This window comes from Apodemus sylvaticus, chromosome 3 (assembly GCF_947179515.1).
Source record: "Apodemus sylvaticus chromosome 3, mApoSyl1.1, whole genome shotgun sequence".
NCBI lineage: Eukaryota > Metazoa > Chordata > Mammalia > Rodentia > Muridae > Apodemus > Apodemus sylvaticus.
The window spans coordinates 108,117,147-108,135,897 of NC_067474.1; positions in this window are offsets into that span (position 1 = coordinate 108,117,147).

Consider the following 18,751-nt stretch of genomic DNA (forward strand, 5'->3'; position numbering starts at 1 on the left):
TTGTAAAGATAGCATTGTAAATATAAATTATTAATTACTAAAGCCAACACTTATTCCCATATTGCCAGAGCCTGCTGAGAGTTTGAAAACCAATATGTTTTTGTCTTGAAGGGTGTTTGAAAGAAACTGGTTAACCTAAAAGGCCTTGAGATGTTAGGGGAATTACAGACGAGAGACTCTGTAAATCAATACAATTTCTTCAGCAAATACAGTATCAAAAAGAACGACATTGAATTCAACATTGTCAGCAATGGAGATAAAATCATTTATATCCAAGAAAGTGTAAACAGCCTCAGTCTGAATAGTTGACAGCACCAGAGGAAATTGAAAGAGGCTTTCCTCGTTCTGTACTGCACAATCTTTGAATTCAGTAGGGGGTGCATTTACAAAGACATAGTACTGGTTTGAAGAATGATCACTCCCACCAATGCATGCTTTTTATCACTTAGGGAGAGCACTGCATTTTCTTTTTGCACAACAAGGATGTTCTGCTCCTCCACCTCCCACTGCCTAAAATATCTGAGTGTTCTCTCCCATTTTGTGGCACCTTGAACGCAGGTATGATTTTTTGTGAATACTTATGACCTTAAAAATTAAAAAGCTCACAAGAATTGAAGACAGTTTTGAAGGAGAAAATCACTACTGAAATGAAATAATAAAGTATGGGCCATATTTATGTCATCTTCCTCAAATCCTTGGCTTCATTTTTATTCCCTTAAAATAAGATAATACTTTATGATCTGGTAGTTTCTTTATCCCTATTTTATCAGTGTGACAAAATGCTTTAGATAAAAACATATAAGAAAGAAAACATTTATCGGCTCAAGCTTTAGTCTGTGGCCTTTGGACATATAGCAAGAGTGTTATATCTACCTATCACTGTTAGGATCACGTGCTAATATGGTAGTTGTAGAATACTTCTTCTTCTTCTTCTTCTTCTTCTTCTTCTTCTTCTTCTTCTTCTTCTTCTTCTTCTTCTTCTTCTTCTTCTTCTTCTTCTTCTTCTTCTTCTTCTTCTTTCTCCTCCTCCTCCTCCTCTTACTCCCCTCCCCCTTACCTCCCTCTTCCTTTTTCTTCTTCTCCTTCTCCTTCTCCTCCTACCCTCCTCCTCCTCCTCCTTCTTTCAAGTGGCTATTTTATTTATTTACATTTCAAAAGGTGTCCCCCTTCTGGTCTCCATTCCTCAAAACTCCTATCCAAGCCCCCTTCCACTTTGCCTCTATGGGGGTGCTCCTCTACTCACCCACCTGCTCCCACCTCGCTGCTCTAGGGTCCTCTTACACTGGGGCATCAAGCCGCCACAGGACCAAGGGCCTCCTTCACTGACACCAGATAAGGCCATCCTCTGCTGCATATGTAGCTGGAACCATGGAGCCTTCCATGTATACTGTTTGGTTGGTAGTTTATACCCTGGGATCTCTGTGGGGATCTAGTTAATTGATATTATTGTTCTTCCTATGGGGTTGTAATCCCCATCAGTTCCTTCAGTTCTTCCCCTAACTCTTCCATTGGGGTCCTCAGACTCAGTTTGATGGTTGGCTGTGAGTATCTTCATCTGTATTAGTTAGGTACTGGCAGAGCCTCTCAGGGCATAGGTATACTAGGCGCCTGTCAGCAAGTGCATCTTGAAGTCAGCAATAGTGCCAGGTTTTGGTGTCTGCAGATGCAATGGATCCATAGGTGGGGCAGTCTGTGAATGGCCTTTCATTCAGTCTCTGCTCCAATTTTGTCCCTGCATTTCCTCTAGACAAGAAGAATTCTGGGTTAAAATCATTGAGATGGGCAACTGGCTCCACCCTTCATCTCTTTTTACACAATGATGTTTGGAAACAAAGACAGAAATGGTCCAGGGTCTAGATGTTCCCTTAAAAATCCATTCCTCCTTCTACCACATCTCTCCTCCTAGGAATTTCACAGCTTCACAATAGCGTAAGAGATGGAGACTAGGCTTTAACATATGTGCCTTGGTGAGAGATTTAAGACTGAAATCATAATCATGATACACGGGCACCATTAAATTCGGTTATTATGTGCCCTTGTTATTGTTTGCTGCTCCAAATCTAAGAAAATACACATGCAAAACTAGACATTTCCATTCTTAGAGTACTCATGTAATTGCATGAAAAAGCTAAATTGAATATTTGAAGAATACATTAGATGCTGAGAATCAAATATCTTAGTGAAATAAAGACCTATTTTACTGAGACTATAGAAGGAACATGTCAATAATTAAGATTGTATTAAGCACCAACCGTGATACAATCAGCATGAAAACATGACAAGGAATACCAAACATGGGGGTTATGGTTCATACCTCTAGAAAAAAATGTCCCAGGATCTGGAAAATAAAATTGTCTACCAAAATATAAGAATCCCTTATTTAACATCACTGGATGGCTTTGTTTTCATGCACATGCAGCAAGCTTTTACTAACACCTCAGGATGTTTAGATTGAGTTACACCTGAGAGTTTCTATTAATCTATTAATAAATAAGGTAATTGTCCACGCAAATTACCATATTGTGCCAGAAGTTTTTGGCAGCAAGTAAGAATAGGTGGCATAATTACTAGCAGGGAAATCCAATGATTGGCATATTAAATTGGCAATTTCTGCACTGAATATGCTATATATTCTCAAATTAGCTAGTGTGCAGATGTTTGCTATTTAAATCACAAGGCTTCCAGATGCATAGAGCAGCCCTTGGAGGCACATGTTCTCTACTCTGAACCCTTTCTGTATCTGTGGGCCTTTCAGGAAGATCTATTTAAAAAATCCCTACACTTGACCATCTCCTAATCTGTAAACAATAACACCATTTTGTCAGAAGAAAGTCACATTTTTAATTTCTACTAAAGAGAAAATTCTTCCACTTGTCAAAATGTCTCTACCAGATGTCTTCCTTTTCAGAACCAATAGTTCAGCAACTAAAGGAGACTTTATCTCTTCTTACAAAACATAGTAAGGCAAATATTCCTGTCCCACTGTACAAAACGATTTAGGTGTTTCATGATGGAATCAAACCAAACAATTCCTTTCTTTCCTCTGACTTCTTCATTGGTTTCAGATTTTTGACAATACAAGGTCAAAAATTACTGAGCATATGTTTAATACCCCCATAAAACATGAATAAATCTAAGGAACATTCAAGATGCCTTATCCAAGATTAGAAGGTTTAGAGTAGTATTGTTAAAATTCCAAGTTTCAAGGATGTTGAAGACATGTTACATTTGTAGTTCTCTTAAACAAAACTCAAACCACTAAGCAATTTTTTTCCTTACTGGTAACTATGACATGAACAGAATAAGAATCCAAATACTTTGGGATTTTATTTTTAATGTTGGTTTTCATTAAAAATTTTAATTGATTGGTTTTTATTACTGACATGCAAAGAAATCCATCTAGCAAAATGGAATTTTAAAGCCAAAATGAGAATAATGTCAATGGCAAATAAACCTGCCAGCCCATAATCTCTGAAACTGATTTGAATATTAAAACTTTATAGGTTTGATGCTGTAGTGTACAAATATCCAAACATGAATATAATACTGCAAAAAGGAATATTAAACGTGTCTATTGTTTGTTGTTTGTTCAAAGGCACCATTAAACCATGAGAACCAGAATTGCAACTCATAGTGAGATATTAGCCTATACAAAAACAGAACAGTTTTCAGGAATATGAGAAAATTGATATATTTGATGATTTTTAAAACTTCGACAAGGTGAAGAAAAACCATGCAATAGCTGATGCATCTAAATAAAAGCATATTGTGACATTTTTGTTTTATTACTTGTGGTAAATTGACCAGCCTTGATATAGGTTTGTATGTTTGTATAGAAAACAGCAAATATCAACACAGATAAATGGTTTACCAGACAATAATTTATTTTGATTACTGCAATAGGAATTTTTATGGGCACCAATAGCATTTATTTCTCAGGCTACTTACATGAAAATATGAGAATTTTCTTTAGTTTCTATATTTTATGAGGATTGCTTCTGTAATAGAATTCTGAATTCTCCTTTTAAAATTGCTGTAAAGAATTTGTTATATATATATATATATTTCTGCTTTATCACCCATGTTAAAGAAAATAAAATTCAGTGTTCAGTAATTATCACTGAGTTTCTACAATACTCTATTGATGTAACTTCCCTTTCCTGTTGCAAACTTTATTAGGTAGAAAATATGAAGAGAAAATAATCAGAGAGCTTACCAGGGACATGTTGCAAACAATGACAGTGTTGTACACATGGACTTAGCAGATGCATACAAATAGTGCCCACCATCATCCTCTTTTTCTGGGTTAGTAATCACTAATGTACCCAGGTATGCTTCTTCTGTTGCAGTTGGGCATGGCTTACTGCATGGTCCAGTATGACACTAGCAGTTGAGTGGACAAGATTAAACCTATAAGACAAATCTGTTATTTCTGCACAGAGCTATTTATGGAAACCATCTAAGGGATGAATCTCACCACACAGTGAACATGCATCAATACATACTCGCAGTTTTACATTTCAAAACAGTTCCGTGAAGGCCACATTTCAGAGAAGTGGCGCAGTATTTAGGTTCAATGGAAAGTTATTTCTACAATTCAGATGTGTACAACCTCATGTGGGGATGAATAGCTAATTTTCTATTATTTGGGAGAAGTAAGGGGGCAATTTCCCTCTTAAAATAGAATATTTCCAATAGGCAAAGGACTGTTTTCTTTCAATTTAACTAAAATTCAACCTTCAATGGAAACCATAATTAATTCACTGATTAAGCAAAGTCCCTATATCAAATAGTTTTTCCTCCTCTCTCTCTCTCTCTCTCTCTCTCTCTCTCTCTCTCTCTCTCTCTCTCTCTCACACACACACACACACACACACATACACACACACTGTCTCTCACAAACTTATATATAACATATACATGTTATATATTCTTTTCTAATTTCTTTTTAGCTGAGAAAGTACAATGTTATCACTCCTTCACATACTGTACTAAATTTTGCTCATAGAGATTATCTGCATATATTCCAATTGTTTTGTATTGTTCTTGGAGGTAATAAGAGTTTGAATGTTCCATGTCTAAATTATATGCTCAGTCACCCATGAGTATACCTCAGTATAAGAACTCAGTGACTGTACAAATGAAATGTCAAAGGGAGATTCCAAGTACTTCCTTGAACAAGTATTCTTCAACATATTCTGTCTACCAAAATGGTTTTTAAGACGAAGGCTGTTGAAATCATCACCACTGGATGTTTAGTTCTCTTTCTCAGAATCTCATGATACTTGATCACTTGCTATCTTCCTTTTTATATGGTCATTCCTCACTGTATATCAATTAAAAGCCTTATTTCCCCTCTGCTTTTATGATGAAGCCTTTTACAACCATGATTTAGGACTAACAAAGACCTGTTCAATGAAAACAGCAACCCATTTAAACTGGTCAAGTTTATAAGTTTGAATAAATGGTTTCACCACAATATGTATTTTGTAAAATACTAAAAATATAATTTTATTTAGATTTTTTCCTCTTTTTATATCAACTCCATCAGGTTATGCTGAGTCTGTGGGAAACTGTAATATTCTTGCTTGAGTATTTTTGTTTATTTATTTATCTTAATTTATTTATATTTCAAGTGTTATCCCTTTACCCGGTTTCCCCCTCCCAGAAGCTCCCTATCCCATCCCAACTCCCCCTCCTTCTATGAGGGTGTTCCTCCATCCACCCACCCAACCTCTCCTGCTTCCCCACCCTCAATTCTCCAACTCGGGGGCATCTATCAAACCTTCATAGGACCAAGGACTTTCAGTCCTTTCTCTAACTCCTCCATAGGGGACCCTGAACTCAGTGCAATGGTTGGTTTGAGCATCTGACTCTGAATTTGTCAGGTACTGGCAGGGCCCCTCAGGAGACAGCTATATCAGGTTCCTTTCAGCAAGCCTTTATTAGCATCTACAATAGTGTCAGTATAGTTTGGTGACTATATCTGGGATGAATCCCCAGGTGTGACAGTCTCTGGGTGGCCTTTCCTTCAGTCTCTGCTCTGTACTTTGTCTCCATATTTGCTCCCATGAGTATTTTATTTCCCTTTCTAAGAAGGACCGAAGCACCCACACTTTGGTCTTCTTTCTTCTTGAGCTTCACGTGGTCTGTGAATTATAGCTTGAGTATTTTAATTCAGACAGAATATTTTCTATTATTTGGAATTCCGGAAGGTATTCTTTTTACTTTAAAATGACGTTTCTCTAAAAAATAGAGTTCTATGCTCATCTAAAATAACCTAGTTTTCTGTTTGCCCTTCTGAGCCATCTTGCTTGATGTCAGTCTTATCATTTCATTTGGCCAACCTTCACTAACACTACTAATACTTAAGTTATCTTGTTGTTGATTAAAACGATGTAGGATCTGCATATTACATGTTTATAGTATTTATGTTACATATGTATATTTATGTGTGCACACTTGTGCATGTATGTATTAAATTGTCCTTTCCTATTGATCCTTTACTTCTATATTAACTTAATTCCGACTCATAGCAAGTCATATCTGCCTTGCCTATATCCGTGTGTTTCTTAGATACTGTGAAGCCTATTTTCATATTTTATTTCATCCTTCTCTGTTGCCCTATACCAGATAACTGAGCAGTTATATAATTTGAGAGCTTCTTTTCTTGCTTGATGTTCACTTTGACATCAATGGGAACTCACATGAGTAAATGAAAACTCTGGCAAGATTCTTCTTCAGGGCCCATCTGGGCAAGTTAGATAAGTCTGGAAAAAGTCTTTGATTACTCAAGGAAATTCAGTGATTTATTGCTGCTAGGTATGCTGAGAGAGCCCTATACAGTATATTAACAATGTCTGAAAATAGTTTACACTGTCTCACAAAAAATGTTTCCCTACTTAGAACCTTTCTTGTACTACACTAATTCATTGAATAATCCTTTCATAAGTACATGTTTACATAAAATCTGTGTAAAAATGATGCAAGTCAGCAGGAAACTATACCTTAAAAGCCATTTTTTTTTGTTGTTGTTGTTAACTGGCTGATGCTTAGTTGTGTGATTAGGTGAAGATAGACAGGGTGGATCCAGAATGACAAATTTAAGATGTTCTAGTTAGAAACAATACAAAAAATGAGCGATGTTAAGTGACTTATTTTTTCTTCTTGTCTTTTCTTTTAATTTATTTTCTAAATTCTTTGTTTACATTTAGAAACATAAACTGAAGTGGCTCTGAAAATTCATTTAGTTGACCTAATAGTTCATGCTTATATAGTGTGAAATGATTGGTTCATTTACTCACTCATCTTTATATCCATCTACTTCTTTCTATTCAGCTGCCTATTTAACAAGCAGGTAATAATTTCTTAATATATCTGAGAAATGCTATAATACATCAAAGTACATTCAAACATCGGTAGGGCAAATCTACATCATGTGGTAATAAAGTACAGTGCTCAGGCAGCAGGCCTGGTGTTAGAAAACTGAGAAGGAGTTTGTGTGGAAATCAAACGATTCTATTATATAGAATATAATAAATACATATTTATAGAATAAATAGAATATATAATGTTCTAAATTATATGTTGAACAAATTCTTCATAAAATTCATAGTATAGTATATAATAAAAATAGTTTTTGTTTTGTCGGGAGATAGTTTTGATATATGAAATGTTTAGAATAGAAAAATCAAAAGAGGTGGAAACTTGTAGTATTAGTGATTCTTAATTCACAGGGCAAGTATGGAGGTAAATAAGGAATAATAGAGAAGAAGTTGGAGATTTCTTTAGGAATATCTGTCAGTTGTATTTTTCAGTTTCAGTGATCTTTGTATCTAAGGTTTTATGCTTGTAGAAACAATATTTCTGACTATAATTACACCAATGTCATATTCTATTTCTAGTCTTTGAATTGGAAGGGAGATAGAGATTGATTCAATTCTCTTTTCAATTCACACATGATTTTCAAATTCACATGCTGGTTTTCTTGAACAACAGCAAGTCAAAAGATTGGTCATTCCTAAGGACCTCTGTCAGGTAGAATACTTCACAAAGGAGGATACTTCCACTCCAGTGCACTCCTTCAATCTCCAGTGTGTTCACAACAGGCAAAGAATGTATCTACAGAGCTTATAGAAATTACCCGAAGCCTCTACCTCCAGTGTTACCCTGACTTTGCTTAGATCTCTTCTTAGGAAAAAATTGCTACTCTGTCCAAAGAACACTGCTTTGTTGAAGTTGCTTCAGTGTGTTTCACACAATTCTTTTTGGTATGTTATGGCGTTTATATATTTTTTTATTTGGAGTTGATAAAATTAACTAGACTATCAATGATGCCATTTGTCTTACATCATATATAGAAAACATATAGCAGTCCATAAGTGCTTATGATTGTACAAAATGTTCCAAGTTTCTAGTGCAAGAAAGTTTTATGGAGATAAAACTTGAAACATTAAAAGAGTATGTAACTAATTAAGAACTCTGTGAGTTTGTCAGGACTCCTCTACAATAAGAAAACAGGTTCTGTCTTCAATTTCCTATTACTAACCATCTGAGTGAAGCACAAAACCTTTTACATACCTCCTCTGGTCATTCTAATTGAATTTATAATAAGAAACACCTTATCTAAATATGAAGTCTACCTAGTTTGATTTTAAATACCTTAAAAGAGTTTCCTAATCTTAATTAACAATTATGACCAATTGATACAATAAAGAATTATTTTGTGTTTACTTCTCAACATCAAGAACCCATTAAAATTTTGTCTAATATTCAACTGTCAAAAATGAAGCCCTCTTAAGCAATAAGATAAGCTCACCACTTCCTTCCTCCCTCTCTCTATCCATTCCTTACCTCCCTCCCTCCCTTCCTCCTCCTTCCTTCCATATTTCCTTCTTTCTTCCCTTCCTTTCTTTTGGCTTTTAATCACGCAACAATATATATAATACAGAATCATAAGGATAAAATATAATGGATGTTCAAACAACAGGCCTCCCCAGGCACAGACTTAGTCTGCATTTCTTATTGTTTTATGTGATACCTTTTAAGCCAGTGTGTACTGGTTTTAGTTTTCAAATAGCCATACAAATATACAGAGTGAAAAAGGTATATGAGAGAATGAACATGCAGTCAGAAAATCTATTCTGAACACTCAGAGCTACCCTAAGAGCAACTAAGTTCCTTCTTGTATATTGTTCAGAAGGATGAACTCATTTGAAAAAATTAACACATGTCAAATGCTTTTCTACCCATCCTAGTGAAAAATTATATATTTATATTAATATATTCTGTAATTTCTATATTTCTAGGGTAGAACATTTTCTGATTTAGTGTTTTAAGAACACTTATCCATGGGGTTTCATGCACTGAGAATTCTTGTTAGAAAGATTTTTGTGTGTGTGTGGTTGCTTTTGTAAAGTATCATCATTTCAAAGATTAAAGAGCCTTGAGGGCATGTTTCTCAACAGGATTGTATGATTCATTGTGCAGGCAGCATGTCCTTGTAGAAAGGACAGATCGTTCGATAATGTCAAGAACCAAGGGTTGAGATCAAGCCTACAAGTGCATAACAAGTCAGACATGCTGTGCACACAGCCAATAAGCAGACACACACAAATTAATGCATTTAAATCAAAGGTGGGGGCAGTCACTGAAATTCAGCTGAAATGAGTGATTTCACATCTTTGCCTTCAAAAACAGTTGTTGTAAAGTCATGTGACTTTGGTTCTTTGTCCATGAAATATTTAACCAAATTCTTAAGGTATTTGATGGCAGAAAGAAATGTAATAGTGGAATCTGAAATGCCAAATGTGTTTCAGTCTCTAGTTCCTGATCTGGCTTCTAGTTAGCTTTCATTTATTTTCATATAGCTTCCTGCAAGTTATTTATGAGAGCATAATACAAAACCCATGCTTATGCCTAGAAATGAATGGTTGGACCAATTTAACTAATCAGTGCATTTTTTACACCTCACCTTTTCCCCCCTTCATCCCCAAAACATTATTATTAACTCATGGACAAGTTATATTGGCCCCTAGAACAAAATGCTTTATCTCTACTTATTTTATTGGTTATTTTATTTATTTACATTTCAAATGTTATCTATCCACCTTCCTGGTTTCCCCTCTGTAAAGCCCCTATCCCATTCCCTCTCCCACCTGCTTCTATGATGGTGTTCCTCCACCTACCCACCAATTTACTCCCCACCCACCCATTCGCTCCCCCCTCCCCACCCTAGCATTCCCTCTCACTGGAGCATTGAGCCTCCACAGGACCAAGAGCCTGATACAGCAATCCTCTGCTACTTAAGCAGCATGGAGTTCCCTCTATATGTACTCTTTGGTTGGTGGTGGCTATCTCTCTTCTTAAGAGTTCTCCACCCTCCATTAGATGCCAAGATTTACAGCTTGTCTATTCTTTTGCTTTCATTTGTTGTTTATTTCTGAAATGCCAATGAAATGGTCCCTGACCTTTCTTCTGGGTCTCTTTTAAAATTATTAGTAGTATCCACAAAGGAACCAATTCCAATTTGGAATTTCTATTGTTAAGTAACTAGTAAAATAACTAGAAGTTTTTGAGGACATTTGTACAGTACTCCTTCACTCAGAAATAAGGAGTGGAAAACAGAAGACTGAGCTGCAGGAGTTAATCACTGGTCAGAACAGAAGGACCTGAGTTGTACATCTAACCTCCAAAGAAGTGCCCCCTCGAAGGCCATTAATAAATAACTGGACCCAGGTATATAAAACCTCTCAGATTATTACCCAAAAGAAGGTTCTGATCGATAACAAAGCCATTCCATTCCATGTTACATGTGAATACGCTTTGATCTGAACAGCTCTGTTGATCACTGTGACAGGACAAAGATCTTCACTGAAACTTTATTATGCTAGAGATTTTGGAAACTACGTAAAAGCTATATAGGATGCAAATGGACAACGGTATTTTAGCCATTATTTGCTCTTATACCTTGAGAATGTAATCTCCACCAAATTTTCCACTTTCCACACTATACTCTCTGTATCTTTTTCAACAGAATAATAAGACTGAAGAAATGAAGGGAGCCAAGATTGAGACCTCAGTTACAATCTCAACATCGTGTTCAGGATGGCCATGGTTTGGGATTTATTTTTCAATTTATCTGTGATTTTTGTTGTGCTTCTGATTTTGGCTTTTTAGTTTTGCTTTTATCTCTACAAATTTTTGCAGCTTCAAGATTTTCCTGATTGTTTTTCTCAGCTCTTCAAAATGGCTGCTTTACTATGAGAATAAGTAGGCAGGCTAGTTGTATTTCAAGAAAAATGGACATAACACATATTACTTCTTGCAGTAGGAAGACTCCAGAGTTTCTTTTTATTCAAAGTATTTCGTATTATTTTGTTTTGATAAATCTATAATTCCTTTAGAATTGAAAGAACTATTTTAAAAACTGCATGTAGATTAATTCTGCTTTAAATCAGTACTTGAAGGTCTGCTTCTGAGATAATTAGTATTAGTGTCTGAGGTTTTGGACTTCTATTACAATTACCTGGAGGATCTCTCTTTGCAGATTCTTGGTGCCTGCTAAACATCTTATGTTACTGACTTTTTGAGTTTGAAACTCATAGGACATTATTGCAATGCACACATGATTGAAAACATATTCTGCTTTTATTATTTAGTAATGAACTGATTAAATACAGTACTGTATCTCATTTCAATGTGTCAGTGTTATTTGTTCTTGAAAACTGCTCTCTCTTGTCATCACAAGAGAGGGCTCTGCTCTTCTCATATTATGCAAGACAAAATCTCAGTTGGAAATAGAGGAAAGCATCAATTATTAATTAGCCATAAATTATTCCTAATCTACACACAATGCCTAATCCCTGGTTCATAGGAATGCAAATTGTGCTTCAAAAATAATATGTTAACAAGACATTTTCCTTAAAAGGACAGGAGCCCAAGTTCAATGTAAAATTGGGCAAATATGCTAAGCCCATGTCAAGGAACATGGTTGATTAAAGGTGTAGCCAGAGAGCCAAAGCAGTAGAAGGAAAATACTCACACATTATACTTGCCTTCAGCATAAAAAATAATGCTAAATAGATAGATAGATAGATAGATAGATAGATAGATAGATAGATAGATAGATAGATAGATAAAAATAAAAAACTAGTCTATCCATTGTGAGTATTTTTCCAATTCTCCAAGGAACATTAAGTTATAGTTAGAAAACTGTACCGATATTTTATTTAATGAAAACTTAAATAATGAATACTAAAATGATATCAACATTAAAGTTTGATTTTCCTCACTTTAATAGGATCAAAACTATCCCAAAAATTATAGAAAAAAATAGTGACTATTATAAGTAGCTATCATCTAATAAAAGACTCATACACTAGGGCTCATGTGAAGCCCTCAGGGCCAATCACATAAAAGGTGTCATCTGCCACCTCCATTGATTCCAATGGGTCTAATGACTGTCTTGTTATATGGGGCTTCGTATGACTTAACTTTCCCTCTACAGGTCCAAGGCCATATATGCTGTACATATCATGTCACAATTAGTAATGGACTCATTTATAATGGAGGAATGGAGACTATCACTCATTTTTGAAAGTGTGAAGATTTTTCTGACCTAAATCATTTCTGCACATCTGGAATTCCCTCCACATTTCAGGTCTCCTAAAAGCTTTAGTTAAATGTATTATTGTTCAAAGCGCCTTTTAAGGAGGACAATGTTCACTGTATTCTACCAGCTAGTACAGTTATTAATTCTATGCAACGACTCTAAAGATGTTTTGAGGAATTTTTATGAAATTCCATCCAAAATTCAACCCTCATGAGATTTTCCTTGGAAATAATATAAAATAAATATCACTCTGTGTTCTGTAAATTCTACAAACTACACAACTGCTGGGATGAAGGATATTTCTTTTCATTAATCTCTCTTATTTTTCCCTTATACATGATAGCTTATTTTTATTAGTCATATTTCATGACACTTCTTTCAGGCAGTTGTATCACTTGTGTGGTACATAATTCTGCCAGCCTGTGACCTCATCCACTCCATCACCTGTATGAGTGCAGCTGAGCAAGTCCACTGCTCTGAGTACCTTCTTGGGAGCACAACTCCTTCAGTTTTGCTTTTTTTTTTTTCTATGTCTTTTATTTTCTGGTGCACTTTGGTGAGATCTGTGATCTAACTGTCCGGTTTGTATCTTTCGTTCTTAAGCTAGCTTTACAGAATGAACTAGGAAGTATATAGATATTCATTCACAGAGATCTAATGTATTCTGTATTCAACTTGCTGTTATAATTTAAATATATGGTTACTGACTTCCAGTCTGGAGTTGCTGGCTATATTCCTTTCCAAATAAAATGAATCACACTGGTAAGTTTGGGTCAATGAACACAGAGTATTTAACACTGCAAATCATACCTGAACACTCAACAGAGCCATGCAACATGGATATGTGGCACTTGCAGTATTCATATTAAAGTGTACCTTGAGTTCCTATTGCTGTTATTTCTTCTTCTATATGTGTCTTCTTCTAAGGACCTTATGGATAAAGTTACAAATATAACAAAGCGAGTTTGACATTGGTGAGCCTCTTGGCAGCTATACTTCCCTAATGCTGTCAAAACCCACTATTACTCCTAATATTCATGGGATCCTATGCAGAGTCTCGAAGTACTTGCATCTCTTAAACTATCTCGGAAGTCTATGGAAGAATGTAAATGTTCTTCAGCAATACAACCCTTTTTCTGAAAAAATTCAAATGTGATTTTTTTTCTTTTTTAAAATTAAATTATGTTATTTATTTACATTCCAAATGCTGCCCCACTTCCTGGTTCCCCCTCCCAGAGTTCTTCACCCCATCTGTTCTCCTCTTTGTCTCTGAGAGGGTGCTATCCCCAACCACCATCTCACCTCTGCATCAACCCCCTTCCCTGAGATATTAGTTCTCCACAGGATTAGGCACATCCTCTCCCACTGATGCCAGACAAGACAGTCCTTTGCTACATATGTGCTGGAGTCCACAAACAAGCCCATATATGCTCGTTAGTTGGTGGTTTAGACTATGAGAGCTCTGAGGTATCCTGATTAGTTGATACTGTTGTTCTTATTATGGGGTTACAACCCCCTTCAGTTCCTTCAACCCTTCCTCTAACTCTTCTATAGGAGTCCCCGACCTTAGTTCAATGGCTGACTGTAAGTATCTGCATCTGTCTCAGTCAGCTGCTGACAGAGCCTCTCAGAGGACAGCCATGCTATGCTCCCATCTGCAAGCACAACATGGCATCAATAATAGTGTCAGGATTTGGTGCCTGTGCATGTGATGGATGCCAAGTTGGGCTCATTGCTGTTGGCCTTTCCTTCAATCTTTGCTCCATTTTTGTCCCTGCATTTCCTTCACAGAGGAATAATTCTGGGGGTGGGGAATGTCTATCTACTTGAGTTGGTCTCTTTAGGTTCCCTCTCCCCACTGTTTGACATTTAAGAACAGAAAAAATTAATTGTATAATGTAAAGGAAATTTTGATACTGTAACAATCATTAACAAATTAAGTTATAATATTATCTCTGGCAGAAAAAGGCTATGTTAAGCCAAAATGACTTTTTATCTAGACAATATCTTATATTCTTTTCTGGAAGAATGAGAAACAAATCAAATTTCACACCAAGCTTATTTAGGAGGCCTAGTCCAGGTAACTGGGCCTTTAATTGTCTTAAATCATTGTGAGAAACTTAGGGATTCAGAGCATGTTTAGGCCACATTTAAGGAAATTCCAGATTCTGTCCAAGGTGTTCAATACCTAATCTAGAAAATGACAAAGTTTTTTCAAGAACTCCATGTCTATAATTGCTTAGGGGACTGAAATTGATTCTCCCAGAATCTTATGTTCACCAGTTTTGTTTTGATTTTTTTTAAAGTTAAAACAGAAACTCCCATATCCAAATTCTTCTCACATAGACTGTGATTGGAAACTGATGATAGTTCACAGGAGGACCACAGATCTCAACAGAATCTGTCATTAAATTAAGAGGCTATTGACCTCACATTAAACTCTTGTAATCCAAACCCAACTCCATGGATTTATAACTGCTTCAGTTCCTAAAATCCTATTCAAAGAAAAAATATACACTTGTGACAGACAGCCTTAAAAACTCTGGCTTAGTTGGCTTTGGTGGTACAGGCTTGTAATTTCACCTGCTAAGGTGACTGAAACAGAAGGACTACATGCTTAAAGCCCATTTGGATTATATCTAATAATCCAAATTAAGTATCTAAATTCTAGACAAGCCCTGGCAACTAAGATCCTGTTTCCAAATGAATTATTTTAAGGTTCTGGAAATTTACTTCACTGGCAGAGTGCAAGACTCTCCACCCTACCCCTGCCCCCCACATCTGTATTTGCTTGCTTTGTTTTCTACAACAATGTACACAAATTTCTGGTTCACATAGCAGAAGTTCACTTCCTTACAGTTCTAGTGTCTAAGCAGAGATGCCTGCTGGTTTATTTCCATGCAAAGATGTGAAAACAGTCTTTCCTTGGTGTCAGATGTCTGAGTCCTCAGTGTCCTCACTGACTTTTCCAGGGGAATACATCCCTCAGAGAGAAGACAACCTCACACTTCCTCTTCCAATGAAGCCAGTAATCCCACAGTGAATCTCCACCCATTCCCAAAGCCTCATTCGTGGTGGCCATCATGGTAGGGACTAGAACCTGGGCATTAGATGAAGGGGGCCCAAATATTGAGTCTATAACAAGCCATTCCAGAGTGAACTTTTTTTTTAATATAACCTATTTAAAAAATAACTCCACCTACTAACTTATCACAACCCCAAGTCCAGTTCTTTCTTGCCTGGTAGCCTGCTCTCTGCAGAACTAGTCTGGATGCCTAGGGACTACAAACTGTCTCAGAAGTGAAAAGCCATGATTTCAAAAATGATTTTTAGAAAGACAGTTCTATCATATTCATGGTACATTTTCAAAAAGTGAAAACACCTCCTTTATGTTACACAAAGTTGTGTTTGCTTGGTTTCTGGAAACACATCCAGATAAGCCTCTGGTTTAGTCTAATTTCATTCCAGAACATCCTATTCAGAGCTTCTGTGTTTCTACTCTAGGTTTCTTTTCTGAGTCATGGATTTAAGACTTTCCAGGACATATTCCCCATTTCAAATTCTTTCAAGGCTCTGCAATGCTTTCATTTTACTCCTAAGTGCTTTGTTTATCTTTTCTTATATACTCAAATCATACTATCCAGGGTGATGTATTTTACAATCATGAAAAAGACAAGATTTTATCTTTAACAATATACAAAATAGAACTTTGTTCATGTTAAATTCTAATCAAACTAAATCCTCAATTTCAATTTTAAATTGATTATTCTACAATATAAATCCTAACTATAAGGAGTTTTTTTTAAATATTTTTAGTAAACTTTACCTTATTTTATCAGAATGCACAAAGTGATATTTTTATGCTGAGTGTCAGTAAAAATATAAATATACCATGATAAATTTTTCATGATAAATGTTCCCTAAATTAAATGGTGACCCAACCTCAAGATAAAAGGTGAAGACCAAACTCAGATGTCGCTAAACAATCTGACCAGAGTGCTTTTCTCCTCTACTTTCTTAAAGTTCCCAGTGCGCCTGCCAGTGCAGTGATGAATGCAGAAACAGGAAAGGTGCCATACGGCACATGATTGATTGCACAGCAAAAGGAGAATCCTACAGAAAACCCCAAGCTAGGAACTTATTTTGTATCATTCCCCATTGCTACGCAATCATGAATGCTGCTGTGATTCATTTCCAGCACTTTCAGATCTCTTGGTATTTGTAACATATTCAGAAGCAGATGCAAATCGATTGCTCAGCTCTAGCTCTCTCTCTCTTTTTAAGTTAACTTCTATTTTACTAATATTTAGCAACACTTTTACTATTGCTTATACTTAAGTTTTATTTCCGTTCAGAGAAGGAAAAAGGGACGTTAAACCACAAGATCACATATCATATTGTTGTGTGATCATTGTTTTGTAATCCCAGCAGTTTCCTCTTTTAATGTGTAAGACAGTATGTATAAATGACACTATAAAGTAATAGTATGTACTTGCAACTGAATTATTGCAGAATACTTTTCAAATGAATATACTGCCACTGAAAATTATAGTGTGTTTTTAAAGTGAAATTTTTAGTTAGCGATGTGTAATAAGCTATAAGTCAGAGCAGAGTTTCCCATAACTTCAGTTAGCTATGACTTAATAAAAATAATAGGTTTTAGGGTTTTTACATATTTTACAATGTGTATACACATGAATACTGTAACTACATTATTGACACACTTCCTTCTACCTGTTCCAACTCCTCTAATAGCCATTGTTCCCTCTCAAATTTATGACATCTTTCTATTTAATTATTACTATTTTCTGTGAACACAGACACAGACACACACACACACACACACACACAAATACAGTGTCCAAGAACAGACTGGTTCTTTCTCTTTTATCAGCTATTAATTGCCTGAATCTCTTTACCTAGGGATATAACCACATGGATTTCCCCTGTTGGCATTCTCATATCTAATGGTATCATCATTGTTGCACTTGTTCAGGAAGAAATAATAGTCAAAATTTATTCATGCATTTGCCATGTCATGTCTAACTAACATGATATGAGAAAAAATAAATGTAAAGTATAAGATCTGTGAAGTAAAATAAAAGATTATGAGCCTGAATTTCACTAAGAAGTACTACTCTAAACTTATCATGATCCATTTTGCTTTCATATCTTTCTCATTTAATGATAAAATCTCCAACAAATGCCAACTCTCATGTACATACCTTGCATAATACCATTTCTTTAAGGGTAAATGAGATTTGTGACACTTCTTACCAACTATAATGACAGGAATTGTTTACTAGATTATTTTACATAGAGAAGATGTTGCCACTCAAATTATTATGTTATGTTATATTAGACTCCATATCAACAAATTTATTTAATTTTTGTTGACTTAGTTAAGTGGCAAGCCAAATAAATATCTTTAGATAACCAGGAATCATGGAACTTCGTGGAATACAAACTCATTAAAGTATCAGAAATAACCTGAGAACTTCAACCATGTAATTGAAAGCATAGTAATTCCATCAATAATGTACTCAAGCTTACATATATCTTCTCTGCAGAAGCCTGCACAATGCTGATAGCCTGACATCTTCATTGAAACTTTATGACATTAGGCAGAGGGTTCAGCTCAGCCATATTCAGTATCTGGACAAACAGACACTAACAAAAATATTTGTTTATTTAAACTATCAATAGTTTGGCATAATTAGCCAGGAACAGAAAATTAATGCATGCCAGAATTTTAATTATATAAAGAAGAGTTAAAATTTTGTTTACAATGGTCATCTTATCTGAGAACACTAACATTCTGATTGTATACTGTAATTTTTCTCAACAACAAACTATTTTTTATTTTAGGGATTTTGTTGATTACGTGTTTGGCACAAGCAATAGATGAACACAGTAAATAGAATACTTAGAAAACTCATTACTGGGTCTTAAGTATATATTAAAACATATTGAATAATAAGAAGAGAAATGGAAGATTAATAACAAGAAGTAGGAAATATGAAAATATGTGTAGTTCTAACAGCAGCTACTACATTACAAAGAAAGGATAGCAATTTTAAGACATACATGTATTCTAATATAGCACACAAAGCAAAGTGAAATATGCTTTGAACTATA